The sequence below is a fragment of the Physeter macrocephalus genome, chromosome 19 (genome assembly GCF_002837175.3).
Source record: "Physeter macrocephalus isolate SW-GA chromosome 19, ASM283717v5, whole genome shotgun sequence".
In the NCBI taxonomy this organism is placed as follows: Eukaryota; Metazoa; Chordata; class Mammalia; order Artiodactyla; family Physeteridae; genus Physeter; species Physeter macrocephalus.
Genome location: NC_041232.1, coordinates 54,426,689 through 54,443,368, shown reverse-complemented (window position 1 = coordinate 54,443,368; position 16,680 = coordinate 54,426,689).

Here is a 16,680-nt window from a genome sequence, read left to right as displayed (position 1 = left end):
ATAAAATATAGTTATTAAAATAAAAAATTATTATTAAGAAGAAAAATTTCTATTAGAAAAACAAAAAACGGGTCGGTCTAACCCTAGGACAAATGGTGGAAACAAAGCTATACAGACAAAATCTCACACAGCAGCACACACGTACACACTCACAAAAAGAAAAAAGGGGAAAATAATAGTATATCTTGCTCCCAAAGTCCACCTCCTCAACTTGGGATATTTCGCTGTCTATTCAGGTTTTCCACAGATGCAGGGCACTTCAAGTTGATTGTGGAGCTTTAATCCGCTGCTTCTGAGGCTGCTGGGAGAGACCTCCCCCTCTCCTCTTTGTTCACACAGCTCCTGGGGTTCAGCTTTGGACTTGGCCCCGCCTCTGCGTGTAGGTCGTCCGAGGGCGTCTGCCCTTCGCTCAGACAGGACGGGGTTAAAGGAGCAGCTGATTCGGGGGCTCTGGCACAGGCCGGGGGAGGGAGGGGCACAGATGCGGGGCGAGCTTGCAGCGGCAGAGGCCAATGTGACGCTGCACCGGCCCGAGGCGTGCCACGCGTTCTCCCGGGGAAGCTGTCCCTGGATCCCGGGACCCCGGCAGTGTCAGGCTGCATGAGCTCCTGGGAGGGGCAGTGTAGAGAGTGACCTGTGCTCCCACACAGGCCTCTTGGTGGCGGCAGCAATAACCCTAGCGTCCCACGCCCGTCTCTGCTGTCTGCGCCGACAGCCGCGGCTCGCGCCCGTATCTGGAGCTCCTTTATGCGGTGCCCTTAATCCCCTCTCCTCTTGCACCAGGAAGCAAAGAGGCAAGAAAAAGTCTCCTGTCTCTTCGGCAGCTCCGCGCCCATTTCTGGAGCTCCTTTACGAGGTGTGCTTAATCCCCTCTCCTCTTGCACCAGGAGACAAAGAGGCAAGAAAAAGTCTCTTCTCTCTTCAGTAGCTCCGCGCCCGTTTCTGGAGCTCCTTTAAGGGGCGCGCTTAAACCCCTCTCCTCACGCACCAGGAATCAAAGAGGGAAGAAAAGTCTCTTGTCTCTTAGGCAGCTCCAGACTTCAACCGGACTCCCTCCCGGCTAGCCGTGGTGCACTAACCCCTTCAGGCTGTTTTCACTCTGCCAAATCCAGACCTTTCCCTGGGATCCGACCGAAGCCCAAGCTTCAGCTCCCAGCCCTCGCCTGCCCCGGCAGGTGAGCAGACAAGCCTCTCGGGCTGGTGAGTGCCGTTCGGCACCGGTCCTCTGGGCGGAAATCTCTCTGCTTTGCCCTCCCCACCCCGCTGCTGTGCTCTCTTCCAAGGCTCTGGAGCTTCCCCCTCCGCCACCCGCAGTCTCCGCCCACGAAGGGGCTTCTCGTGTGTGGGAACCTTTCCCCTTCACGGCTCCGTCCCACTGGTGCAGGTCCCGTCCCTATTCTTTGTCTCTGTTTATTCTTTTTTCTTTTACCCTACCCAGGTACGTTGGGAGTTGCTTGCCTTTTGTGAGGTCTGAGGTCTTCTGCCAGCATTCGGTGGGTGTTCTATAGGAGAAGTTCCACGTGTAGCTGTATTTCTGATGTATCTGTGAGGAGGAAGGTGATCTCCGCATCTTACTCTTCCTCCATCTTGCCTCGATTTCTACTCCATTATCTTGATCCCTCCTCTCTCTCTCTTTTATCTTTCTTTCTTTCTTTTTTCTTTCTTTCTTTCTTTCTTTCTTTCTTTCTTTCTTCCTTTCTTTCTTTTTTCTTGGTATGGGTCAGGCCCTGTGCTAAATATCATAGGAGTATACTGAATAAACAAAGCAGTTGCTTGTCTTTTTATAATTGACAATTATTTGGAAATTTTAGTTTCCTTAAGCCTATTGATTCCTATCAAATCACAGTATGCAAAGATCTACTATTTATGCTTATGGCTAGTTATACTCAATATTACTACACAGGTGAAACAATGATCAGATCATTGTAAAGAAACTTTGTGGAAATAATACTACCCTTTATCACTTTTGTGCTTTAAAGTTTTTAAAATGATTTTATATGCATTTTTTTTCCAAAAACCCAACACTCTGAGAAGACAGGATGTTGTGATGGCTTTGCATTGTCATCTTACCTAAGTTGAGTCTACATTTCCTTGAGTTTCTTCTTTGTGCAGTTCTGGGTTAATGTGTCTGCATTTCCTTGACCTTCCCTCCTTGTGCAGTTCTGGATTAATGTGAGATCCAAGAGACAGTTTGCATTAGAGTTAAAAGGTTGAAGTGAATGTCCCTATTCCTTTAACAACCACATGGTTGATGCAGGGCTCTTGTACTACTTGAGCTCACAAATGTTGCTTATCTGCTGGCTCATCTCACTGGCATGGAACATCAGCCAGCTCTGCAGCTCCTTTAACTACGGTAAGGTCTTGCTTCAACATGTCTAACTAACTCCTAAATCTGGTGCATATTAAGGTCCATGAAAAAGGGTACCAGCTTCTGTACATACCCTGCATCATCAATGTTGGAGGCTTGGAGGTGGTGGTGAGACATCAACATGAGTTCCATTATACCCTGTGGTCCCAGTTTGTCCTTGCTCTTCCCCATTTTGTGTCCTTCCTTTCCAACTGCTGACATCAAGCCCCAGAACCATAAGCAAAGATAACACTCTTACATAGACTGTATAACCTGCTCCCAAGTTGTGCAAGGTTACATTCTTATAATACATCCTTTATTCTATATCAGTTATGGTAGTTCTTCTTTTCTGACTGAAACTAAGAGATAGATATGACTAGTCTACATTTGTAGATGAGAAAATGAAATATCATAAAAAATTACATAGTTAGTAAGTGACAGACATTGACACAACCAAGGCTGATGTAAGACAATGCACAATAATAACTTAATGAATTAAGAGATTATGGTGAAATGGAATGGTTTGGGAAATTTCCTGAGGTACTGGAATCATTACTTATATTATCAAAAATAGAATGAGAATATATACATGAAGAAGAATTTGATCATGAATACAATCTAAACTTTAGGGCTTCCAAGATTAATATCTCCAATGAATTCTCTTTTCTTCTCTTAGATTGCTGTTACCATTCTTGCTTTACTAAGCCATATTTCAGGTTACTTCTAGAATCTATCAGCCTTTGAATTTGAATTTGAATTTCTACTTTGAACAGCAATTCTTTCTTGCAATATCTTCTCAGAAACAACACTCTCCTTTATAACTCTATAAATATAGATTTATTGCTGAGATCTATACTTATATAGGCAATATATAAATATAAATATAAGATATATATATTCTTGTTTTAATTTTATATCATAGTTTTGGACATGACATTCAAGGTTAAGAAGTTTCATTAAATAAGAAGAACTAAGAGATTAACAAAGCAATTCTTGTATTGCATGTTGGTAGACAAGAGTTTCCAATGGAACATCTCATCTTCATTTCAAGTAGTTCACATAGAGACAAAAGCAATTTCTTGAAAAAAGAGAGAGAAAACTGAATATATTTCTTTGAAGACAGTATGTTAACTTTTCAATATAATTCCTGTTTAAGTTAATCCCAAATTATTAGTCTTGGATAATAAATATTTCTAAATACATTTTTATAGTTTGACATAAAATTTATATAACTGGTTCAATTTCTCATTTTATTCTAGTTGTTAAATTGAATATATAAATATTAAAAGTACTGAATAATAACCAATGTCCACCACAGGGTGAAAAATTAACAAATGCATTAATCAGAGTTTGGTAACATAATTTTATAATGGGTAATCTGTTACCTTTAATATAATACAGAAGTATATGAAATGTAAGTTTAAGATTAGGACATATATTTTTCTTAAATAAGCAAATATGCCTTTCTGAAAACAATTTTTGCAAGCAAATGATAAGCTTGGGAAAGACAAATAAATACAAGGTCTACATTCATTCACTTGGCAAACATTTCTGAAACCATGTTCTGTGTCAGGAATTGTTCTAGGTCATAGAGATACAATGATAGGTCAAACATAGTCCCTGCTCCTCACTCCTTAAGTAGGAGAGGGCTACCGAAACACTTGCATTGTTCAGTGTGTACAGATTATGATTGATAGAAGAGTCCTCAGATAAGGTGAAGAACTCAAGGAGAGACCAATTCACAACTCTTAAATGAACCAGAAAAGGTGAATAGAGAGAAGTTTGTTCTGGGCCTTGAAGCATAGAGGTCACTTGTGCATTCAGCCAAATGGGATTACAACATGAGAAAAGTCAATCTATGAAGAAAAAGAAAGATGGAAAGCCGTATGTCCTTCCACGTGCCTAGAACACAGAAGAGCATAAGGAAGAAAAGCAGAATGTATCTTTAGAGAAAAGGGTGAGGGTCAAAACATGGTTTATCTTTTCAAATAATTATTTTACATTAAATTGTTAGAAAAGTAAATTGCAGAGAATTAGTCTTATCAATTAATTCATATTTTCACCTTAACTTTTTTTTAGTATTAAATAAACCAGAATATAGGCCTGAAGATGATATTAGTGTATGCATGAAATGCATTTGCTTTCTTGAAAAGAAAACCATGTTTTTTAAATTATCATTATTAAGTCAAACCACCAGATTAATTTTGTCCTTTGGTGTTGAAACTAAAATAGTAAGTTTTGCAAAAAGTGTAGCTTTCCAATATTTAAGCAAAGGTTACATTTTTATAAGTAAAAACTTAGTTTCTCAGAATCTAATATTACATGTACTAAGGTGGAATATAAATTCTAATAGTGGGTGATGGTTCCTGAACTGGAAACCTGACAAGATGCTCTTGGTGAATATTAGCTCACATTCCTAGTTCTTTCACGTCCCACCCACTAAAAGCAGAATGCCACAAATCTGTGCTAATTGAGATCCAAGTTACATGAGCAGATCATAGGGGAGTTGGTATACTCATCAAAAGAGAAGAAATGAAGCCTATATCCCAAAGGACTCTGCCATTCTGGTGGTATGGGCTGTAGGGAAGCGTACTGAATACTAAGGCTCTCTGGTAGACATTGTTAATTGCAAAAAAAAAAAAAAAATTAAAAACAAACAAAAAAATGAGTTTGAAAATTCCATCAGTGGCAGTAGAGCCAATGCACAGCAAATCCTTTGGGATTCATTTTTCATCAGTGAGGATATAGTCAACAGACAGCACATATCTTTTCAAACAAGTGCTCATGCTCACCTTCTCCCACCCCAACACACATGCTCGTAACAATGAACCATATATAAATCCTGTGAATTTCACGGTAGAAATAACAGTAAAAAGGCATGCAAATCTTTGCCAATAAAAACTGTGGTTAGATACAGGAGTTTCTTTAAAGAAATCAAATGTGTCTTTTAGATAGTCCCTCAGTTTCCTAGCTTTGCCACAGTATAAACCTCTGAGAGAGAGAGAGAGATTCTCTCCTTGCTGTTTGACGTTGTCGAGTTGCAGAAGTTAAATGGAGCATAGGTTGGGAACATCCATTGTTCTCATCCCAGCTGCTCTGAACTCAAAGAACACATTGTCAGTGAAATGGAAAAGAAATTAGCAGCTTATTTTGTGCAACATGAACTTTCTCTCTCTGTCTCACTCATGCTTGATAGATGCACTCTCTTTTATAAATCAGTCCTTATGTCTTATTGCCATGCAAGAACTGGAAGTATGAAATGTCAACAGCACTCCCCTGCTTCCATTAGAACTAATCAAGTTTTTCATCTGCCAAGGTAGTAGTTAACTTTTATTCAGATGCCCCCTGTTTTGGGGGGAGGATCAGGTTTAGAGGGCAATTACAAACACAATGGAGGACAGATCACTCAGATGCCCCAAACTCTGAGTCATTGAAATAGTTATTTGCTCTGTATGTTAGCAGCAACTGTCGTAAAGGGCTGATTCTGCACGTTGTTGTGAGGGAACTGTATCTCACTGCACATCTCTGGCCTCCTTGCACACAGAGTTCAATTATCAGTTAAGGATGAGTGCAAATAGATTTAAAGAATTAGTCCTTTTTGAGACCTTTATTGGGAAATTTAACTTGGCTGTCTTTTCAGCCAGCCAAAATAAGAAAAAAAATGAAAGTCATCAGGAGTTATGTGCATATGTGGCATCATCGGAACATCTAGAGATGAGGGCAGGCTGAGTATCTGCTGAGTAGCCAGCAGTTCCAGGACAGTAAAGTCTGTTTCAAGGTCATAAGAATCACTGTCGAAATGCAGTGCCTTGGCAATAACAAATATTCAGGGAAAATTCGCACTCAATAAAGACTGAAGGTCAGCATATCTAGGAAATGTTTTAAGTGACTATGTTTCTTTATAAATTTTCATTCCATGAATAATGCCTTGGAAAAGGTAACCTCCTCTGGCAATCCTATATAAGGCCACTAATCTTAATCACTCACTTCTGGGTCTCCAAGTGCACAGCCTTTAAATGATAAAAAATATAAGTTTTCTACAGCTATGTCAGAATCTGTTCTGAGCCCGCTAACAAGAGAGTGAGTGTTTGGAGAGAAATAAATAGACCACTGGTTTGGGTGATTCCAGAAACTGAGAGATCTGGGATATTACATATTTCACTTCTTTTGTACTGGGTATCAGTTTAGGTAGACCTGGACAGGAGCTTGTTCATCAGCAGCAGCATCATAGCCGTCATCTGTATCAGTTAAAAATTGGGTGTGGGTTCATGATACAGAGACCTCAATAGAAAATCAGAAGTTAGGTCTTAGCATAAAGACATAAAGAATCCAAGTTCCTTATACCTTTATGCCTCACATCCTTTGCCATCCATATTTTTCCATTTGCAGACTCAAAAGAAAATAATCACATTCATATTCCAGGCAGAAAATAGGAAATACCCTTTTATGGAGCCTAAGTTAGAATTCAACCTGGCAACTTATGATTACATCTCATTAGCGAGAATTTTGTCACATGGCCACACTTAGCTATAAGGGAGGCTAGAAAGTGTGATATTTTACCAAAACTCATAGTTAACTCAATAAAACAAGTGTTGCTGGGACATTGGATATTAGTTAATCAAGTCAAAGTTTCTGATATATCATCATTCATTAAAAAATAGTGAAACTTAAACCAAACAGCAAAGAACTTAAAATATTATGGAATGTTATGGAGATAAGCACCATAGTAAATAAATCCACATAGAACAGCACTTGTACATAAATAAAGGCATAAAATATCAGTAACAAGGCCAGTATTGAATAATAGTAAATATTCTAGTGCCTAGAATATTTCCTGACATGGAGTAAGTGATAAATAATTATTAAATAAGTGCATCAACACATTTATTTATTTACTGTTTATAGAATGTCTACTAAATGTCAGGAGCAATGCTAAGGCCTTTTTTGAGATAAAGACTCAAAGATTATTATGAGAGGGAGGGTTATTCATAATGAAGAAATTGCTCATTCATAAGGAAGATAAAACAATTATAAATTGATGTAATTCAAAACAGAGGCCCCAAATATACAGAGGAAAATCTGGTAGAATTAAAAAGAGAAATAAACCATTAAATAATAGTAGTTGGAGAATTCAATATATTGTTTTTAATGATTGATGGAACAAAAATTAAGAAAATTAACAAAGACATAAATATTTGAACAGTATTGTCAATCAACTAGACATACCTGTCATCTATAAAATACTCCATCAACAGGAGCAAAATATACATACTTTTCAAGTGCAGGTGGTATATTCTCCATGTCTTAGACCATATAACCAGTCTCAACAAATATATGAGTTGAAATCATGCAAATTAAGTTCTACTACCAAATTATAATCAAATTAGAAATCAATAACAAAGAAATTGAGAAGTTCCCGAACATTTGGAAAAATAAACAAAGTACCTCTATGTAGCCAATGGGTAAAATAAAAAATCACAGAGGAAATTAGAAAATATTTGGAAGTGAATGTATATGAAGTCATTATATGTATATATACATTATATATACATTACATGTATATTATAATTTCTGGGATGCAGTCAAATAGTTATTAGAAGAAAATTTAAAACTTTAAAGGTTGACAATAGAAAAAAATGTCAAATCAATTCAGAAGTTTTCATCTTATTAAACCAGAAAAAGAAGAAAGAATTAAGCCCAATGAAAGAAGGACAGAAATGATAACTATTAGAAGATAAATCAATTAAATAGAAAATAGAAAAACAATAGAGAAAATTTGTGAAATCATAAGTTGGTTCTTTGTAAAAAAAAAAAACTACAAAATTTTTATTAGAATGAATAAGAAAAAAAGGAAAAGGAACAAATACAAAAATTAGTAATGAAAAGGGATCCTTGTTAAGGATCCTACAGAAATTAAAATAATTTTTAGGAAATAACATGAACAACTTTATGTCAACAAATTAAACAATTTGGGTAAAAAGATAATTGCCTAGAGACACATTATAGAATTGACTCAAGAAGAAATAGAAAACTGGAATAGACCAATAGCAAAGCAATTTGATTGAAATTAAACATTTCCCCACAGAGAGAAGCCTAGACCAAAATGCATAATAAATTCTACCAAATATTAAAGAACAAATAATATCAATTATTCACAAATTCTTCCAGAAGATAGAGAAGGATGGAAGATTTCCCAACACATTCTAAAAGGTCAGTATTACCCCCCAAAAAAGCTATTTAAAGACTTTAAAAGGAAATAATAGATAAATATACCTAATGAATTTAAACACAAAAGGCTTCAACAAAATATTAGCAAACATATAAAAGACTATATACCATTGACCAACTACGATTTATACCAGAAATGTAAGACTGATTTAATATCTAAAAATCAATGTGATATATCATATTAGTAAACACAGCTCAAAAAATACTTTATCACCTCAGTAGATACATAAAAAGGCATTTGAGAAAAATCCAATATCCATTCATGATTAAAGCTCTCAAAAAATTAGAAATAAAAAAGAACATCCTCAACAGTTGAAAGACACTTATGAAAAACCCACAGCTAAGTTTATAGTTAATGGTAAAAAAAAATATATTGTTGCATCTAAGATTAGGAAAAAAATGCAAGAATGTACACTCTTGCCACATCTACTTAACATATTATTGGCTGTTCTTGCCTGTGCTAGAAAATAAGTAAATAATTATAGATTAACAGGACTTTGCAAAAATAGCACAAAAAGGTACTACTTGTTACTCAATGGTAACATCTTATATGTCTATAGTACAATATTAAAACAAAGGAAATTGATACTAGTATAACCTACAGAACTTATTCAGATTTTGCCATTTGTACTTGCACTCATTTGTGTGTGTGTGTTTCTATGAAATTTCGTCAGGTGTGGATTTGTTTAATCATGACCACCATTAAGACACAAAACTGTTTCCTTACCATACAGATTTCCCTTGTGCTATACTTTTATAGTCAATAGTCTCACCCCACTGTCCCAACATCCTTAACCTCTTGTGACCACTAATCCATTCTCCATTTCTATAATGTTATCATTTGGATAATTTATATAAATGGAATCATGGATTATGTAATTTTTGAGATTGGTCTTTTTGCTTTTTTTCTCAAATGAATTCCCTTAAAACATATTTGTTGTGTATACTAGCCATCTGTTCCTTTTTTTATTGCTGAGTCTCATTCCATGATATGGATGTAACAGTTTGTTTAATCATTCCCCCATTGAATGACATTTGGGTCATTTCCAATGTTTGGCTATTACAGATGAAGCAGTTATGAACATTCATGTATAGGTTTTTATGTGGACATAAGCTTTCATTTCCCTGTGATAAATGTCCAGGAGTGCAATTGCAGGGTCATATAGTGAACAGTGAACATATGTTTGGTGTGAACATGCTAAACTATTTATAATCTACATATGAGTCATTTGCCAGTTATGAAGTTTGAAAATATTTTTCCCAATCTGCATCTTGACTTTTTATCCCCTTAACCAGAGCTTTTGCAAAATTTTTAATTTTGATGAAGTCCAATTTATTATATTTTATGGCTCATAATTTTTATGTTGTGTCTAAGAACTCTTTACCTAGCCCTAAGGCCCAAGGATTTTTTTCTATGTTTTATTTTCTAAAAGTTTATAATTTTATATTTACATATAAACCTATTATCCATTCTGAGTTAAATTATGTATAAGGTGTGAGGTTTAGGTGAAGGTTCAATTTTATTTTATTTTTTATTTATTTTTTAATCTATTTTTGCTTGTGGATATCTGATTTTCTAAGCTCGATTTATTGAAAATATTTTATTTTCTATTTCATTGAGCTTTCTGTCATCTCTCCACTAACACCACCCTGCCTGGAACACTGCAGCTTACACTGTAAGTCTTAAAAATTTGGTTGAGTTATTCCTTCATTTTATTCTTTTTTTCTTATTTAATCAAAATTGTTTTAGCTATTGTAGTTCCTTTGTCTTTACATACAACTATTACAATATGCTTATCTACATGAAAAATCTTGCTGGGATTTTGATAAGAATTGCAGTAAACTTATAGGTTAAGTTGTCAAGAATTGTCATATTTACTGTTTAGTTTTCCAATCATAGTACATCTCCATCTACTTGATTTCTTTCGTCAGGGTTTTTTAGTTTTAAGCATAAGTACTGATTACATTTTGTTAAATCTGTGTTTTATTTGGAGTAATTAAAATGGAATTTTATTTTATTTTGGTTTCCACATTTTCATTGCTAGTTTATAGAAATACAATAGATTTTTCTATGTTAACCTAGTATCCTATGAGCTTGAAGCACTGTTTACTAGTTCTAGAGTTGATATTTATTTTAAAAAATATTTTGGGTTATTCTATACAAACCGTCATGTCAACTGTAAATAGTGCAGTTTATTTCTTCTTCTACAATCTATATGATTTTATTTGTTTTTCTTGCTTCATTGCAATAGCTAGGGCTTCTGGTATATATATATATATATATATATATATATATATATATATATATATATTTTAATTTAGCTTATTGATAAGCTAAATTGTCTTTTGAATATTGACTCAGTCTTGCATCCCTGAAGCAAACCCCACTTGGTTCTGATATTCACTGCATTAAATATAATAATATTTTGTTAAGGATTTTTGTACCTATGTTCATGAGGAATAATAAGCCATAGTTCTCCTATTTTTTAATTTTATTTTTTTCATTTTGGTATCAGAATGATAAAATTCTGTTTTACAATCCTAGAATTAAGTTTGGTAGTCTCCCCTCTATTCCTTTTTCTGGAAGAGACTGTGTACAATTACTGTTGATTCTTCCTTAAAAGTTTGGTAGAATTCTCCAGTGAAAAACTCTGGGCCTTGAGATTTCCCTTTTAAGAGTGGTTAAATTGTAATTTCTACTTCCTCAATAGTTATAGAATTACCTATTTTATATTAAATGAGTTCTGGTAGTTTGTGCTTTTCATGGAATTGGTCTACTTCATTTAAATTGTTAAATTTACGTGATTAGCCTTATTCATAATATTCTTTTTTTAACTTTTTTATGCCTTTGTGTTCTATAGAGATGACCATTACTTAATTCATGATATTGGTAATTTGTATTTACTCTCTTTTGTTAGTCTTGCTAGAGGTTTGTCAATTTTATTGATTTTTCCAAAGAATGAGCTTTTAATTTTATTTATTTTCTCTATTGTTTTTGTTTTTAATGTCATTGATTTGTGTTCTTTATTATTTCTTTTTCTTTTGCTTGCTCTGGGTTCATATTGTTCTTCTTTTTAAAAATTATTAATGTGGGAGCTTATATTATTAATTTAAGCACTGATTTATAAAGCACTGCATCGTGTTTGTTTTAGCTGCATTCTACATGTTTTGATTCTACATAATATATTTTCATTTTTAATCTGTTTCATGTATTTTTAAAAATTTCACCTATGACTGCTATTCTCCACTGTGTGTAATTTAATTAGCTTTATTTTTCTTAATCTGTAGTTTAATAAAAGAACAGTACAGAGACTAAGTTTTAGTCATCTTGCCAGATAATTTGAATCCCAAGAAAAATCATGGAAAGTTTGGGGAATGACTCAAAGTAATTCATGTCTGAAGGATCTTTAGTTGATGATTTCTTACCAACCTATTCTGGTAGTTAAACAATTGTCCTAATTGTGTGATGTTGTTGTTTTTTGTTTGTTTGTTTGTTTGTTTTTGGTTCCAGTTCTTGCTTAGTGTTCTTTCAGAATTTTTTTTATTCTTAATCATTTCAAAGAATGGACATTCAACTTCCCACTTATTTTGTGGAACTGTACTCCCACACCAATCATCTCTCATCAAAGTCCATGTTTAGAGAGTAATGATTTATAGTTATCACAAACAAAACCTGATTGTGATGATAAAAGGATTTTTCTTATTTAGAGTGTGGAGTTGCTAGAAAAATAGTGTATTCTAGTGTTTAAAAGTTCAGGCTGTCACATACTACCTGTGAAACCTTGGGAAAGGTACTTAGTCTTCTCATTTTTCAACTGGAATTATTAATACTCCCTACTTCAATGAGCTATATTGTGAGGATGAAATGAGCTAATACTGCTAAAGAGCTTGGAACATTGTATAACTCTTATTAAACATTCAGAAAATACCAGAAACCCATTTCTATCAGTTACTTATGAAAAGTTTCACAAAAGATACAAATTTTAGAAAAATTTTGAATATAGGAGAGGGTAAAAACTTTTAATTATTATCTTGGTAGATGTTTTGAGTAAGAAAAGATGAAAAATATCAAAGCATTAAGAAATTAAATTTCTTAGACAGACATTTAAGAAACTGAGTTAAATTTGAAGACAATCAGCAAGACTCTTCAGGTAATGAGAAGACAAGGTCAGTGAAAATAGGGAAAAACAAACTTTATTTCTGGTGCCAAGGAAATATTGAGGAAGATCATAAAAGATCCCACACATCTGCCTTAGACATCATTCAAAACCAAGCTTAAGTCTGACTTCATTCCAGACCTTTCCCAACAACTCTACCTTCTTCTTGACCTTATGAAGCACAATTTACCTGGCAATTCATTATTGCCTGAAGGAAATCTTTGGTGAATTTTGGTTCTCTTTGTCCTCTCTCTTCACATTTATTTACCTCTGAATTATCTGTCCATTCATTAGTTTTTCTTTAATCCTGTTACTACTCCTATAATTTAGGCTCCCTTCATTCTCATCTTGACTTTACAATAGCTTCTTAACTCGTCTTCCCACACCAGACTTGACACCCCTTCCCCAAAGACTTATCTTTATTTCTATTCCTTTGTCTATCTATCTGTAGTTTGTCACCAGAATTATGTCACAAAGTCCACTATTGCCACCTTTTCTCCAAAACCTTTTCAGATGTCTGTCTCTTACTAAACAGAGATGTTACATTTTATGTGCCATCTTTAGCATTTAAATAAGAAGATCTATTACAAACTGAAAAAATATTCCAGTTTTCCTACTATTTTTTGGCACATTTTGAGTACTTCTAAGCAAAGAATCTATCCTAGCACTATTTATTTCATAGAGTAGTATTGCCTAAGTTTACCCTAAATTAAAATAAATTGCTGTCTAATTGTTACTTATCTGTGTATCTTACCTTCTTACTTTTTCTTCCTTGAGGTAGGAGATCAGACCATATTTTCTCATTCCTTCCACAGCACCTAACAAAATACTATGTCTAAAGACTCATTACATTGTTAAATTAAGTTGAATTGGAAATTTTAGGAGCTGGACGAAGAGATAGTCAAGTTCTTTTTCTTTGATTTTGTTTCTTACTTAGAGTAAATTTTTGGATCATTCACCTAAATACACAGAACTTCATTTTCCTCAACTCTTAAATGTCAGTGATTTTATTTTCTTTCCTTCCTGGGTTCTTTTGGAAATAATTAATGTATTTTGTAAGGGTTTGGAAAATGCTGGAGAAGAACACTATTAATCATCATCAGTAGCAACAGGAGAAAAGACTCGATAAGTACTAATATATGAATGATTCTCTGCAGAGCAAGATAAGTAGGCAAGCTTCTTGTCTTCTGTGAGCCCCAAATTAAAAAATGCACAACAAATCCAGGTGTAATATATTCAAAGAAAAATGTACTCAAGGGCACCCAAAGACAAATGCCAAAACCAGACTGTGAACTTCCTGAAGCCAGGAATTAATACACATGCATTAAGAAAATTATTAAACTAACCAGATCTTGAGATAATAATTTCATCATTGGCATATATTAGATAGACTTGGAACCAACTCATACAGACACCTTAGCAATGAAGTTTAAATGAAGTTAGAATCAAGGCAGGGAAAGAAGCTTCAGATTCATAAACAATCCTGAATTGACTAGGCTGCTGGAGTGGAACCAGAATGGGGTGTGTTTATATGTGTATGTGTGTGTGCCCTGAGGAGTGATGGTGGTGAGGGTGGTGAAGAAGAGGGCAAGGATTTAGAACAAACATCAGGAGTAAGCAGGTTCTCTATATAAATGTGGACCATTAATGATTCTTTAAACACAATAAACTTGTTTAAGGAAAGAGGAATGCCCACATGGGTTAAATCTTGGCAGAAGAAGTTCTTTGGCAATAGTGATGTCATAAAGGATTTGGGTTTGAACAAGACTGTAGAGTTGGGGTAATAGGTATTAGATCCTAACCTCTTATTAGCTAAACAGTGAGTCTGTCATTCTAGTTCCATGCCTTGGACAGATTTCTGGCACATTTAGGAGAATAAGGAATAATCAAGAAAGGGAATCTTTTACTGAAATTATCACATAATTAATTAGTTGCATAAAAGGAAAACAGTAAAGAAAGGCCAGACCGAATAGTTTGATAGAACCTTCAGTTTCTGACCAATCATGCTAGCCATGTGTCAACATGTGGCCACTGCACTGTTTCCTATTAATCCTGGGTTTAAAATGGTTCATAACGGTGTTAGTCCCAGAAAAATTGAGTAGGACTACTTAGCCCCTGGCTACAATGGGCAGCTCAGGTCCAAAGTGACAGCTTTTTGAGTCTATTCCAGGGGGCTGGCAGGACCCCAGGCATTTAACAACTGAATCACTTTGACCCAAAGTCATTTGTTCAATCATGGTTGACAAAAGGTAACAGAGACTTTCTACTGTTCAGAAAACAAATGGATCTCTTGGCTGTTTCCATAAAGATCGACGGGGACTTAAAGTAGCCTGAGGTTAATATTATAAATCTTTCTAAAAGAAATTTTCAGAACATATTCTTTATCCAAGCATTGGATCAATCTCACAAAATGACATATTTTCAAACTACAGTGAAGCAAAACAAGTTATTCTTGAAGAAGTTGAAAATATTGAGAAAGCTTTTCCTTCCCTGTTTTTTTTTTTGTTTATTTAACCTTTTATTCTTGAACATCAACTAAAGCAAGAACTCAAACAGAAATTCATGTTGAATATGGATTGACCTTTTCAATAGCTTTGTGCCTATTCTTCTAATCTCTATTGGTGTCCATAGATTCCTTGGATGCTCACAGTGGGTATAACTCTATGGTATCTGGCATGAAGTGTAGGCTTTTAAAACTGTATGGGATAAGAAAAACAAAACCAAAACATGATAAAAGAATCGAATCCTAATTCATGTAATCATAAGTACCTACTGTAAAATTAAAATTCACTGGGAATGTTGACAAGTAAATATTTTGGCAGTATCCTATACATGTCAATTAAATGAGGAGAGTTAATAATAAAAATTAACTTTGAGCTTTGGATTAAAGGATATTTTGGGAGACATGAGGAAATCTAAATTAAAATTGAAAGAGTTAGCATAAGGACAAGACTTCAGGAAAGAATAAACACTGTAGACAAACAGAGCAGACTATATCATATTTATACCACTTCCTGTTAGGTCTTACAGTTTTATTTTGTAAAATACTAAATATTTGCCCCGTTTTTCCTCTTGTATTTTTTATTCAAACTTGTTGGCATCTCCTCTTACACTGGAAAGTTTTTGGAAGCAGAATGATCTGACTTTCAGCTGTAGCAGCAGCACTTACTGGTATAACCAAAATGAGTGGACGTTCAAATTGTCCTCTGAATAATACAAAGCCATGTTTACAGCCCTGACTCTGTTCCCCTCCTTACATGGCTCACAGTCTCAGTTTGCTCGTTACTCCTGACTATGTCCTTGTGTGTTCAGAGATATGTGAGAATTGTTCCTATCCCACCTTAAATCTAATTTAGGGCTGAAAGCAAGTTTCAATTTCATTCCCTTTGAGGTTGGAGGACACCATAGTAGCTACAATCATCAGTTGTTTCAGAATGTTTTGTCTTTTAACCAGACTGTCTGGCTGGGGAACTGTACCATGAAAGAAGTCTGGAGAGTATCTTCATCAGCCACTATCGTCTGGCCATAAGAACTTTGTTAGGAAGATGATCCTTCAATTCTTCTTATTTTGAAAAAGAAAACTTGGTCAAGAAAGCTGTCTATGAAACAGATAGATTAAATAAAGCTGTTTTTAGTGATAGTGACAAAATAAAAAGCCAGTGAAGAGGTCTACTAAGAAGGTGGTTTTTATACAGAAAATATAAATTTTAGAAATTTTTTAAAAACTGGGATCAATTTGATGGTATTTTGGATTTTTGATACAAAATGAGTCCTCTGTATATGTGCGTGTATATGTAAGTGTGTATGTGTTTATGCACACACATACTTATGTGTGTGCACATGAGTCAAAAATAACCTGACCAGTATAAAAATTCTTATCAAATAAGAGGTAAAGGTTGATGAAATTTGGAGAGTCAATCTATCTATAGTATAAAGACATGCATAGGA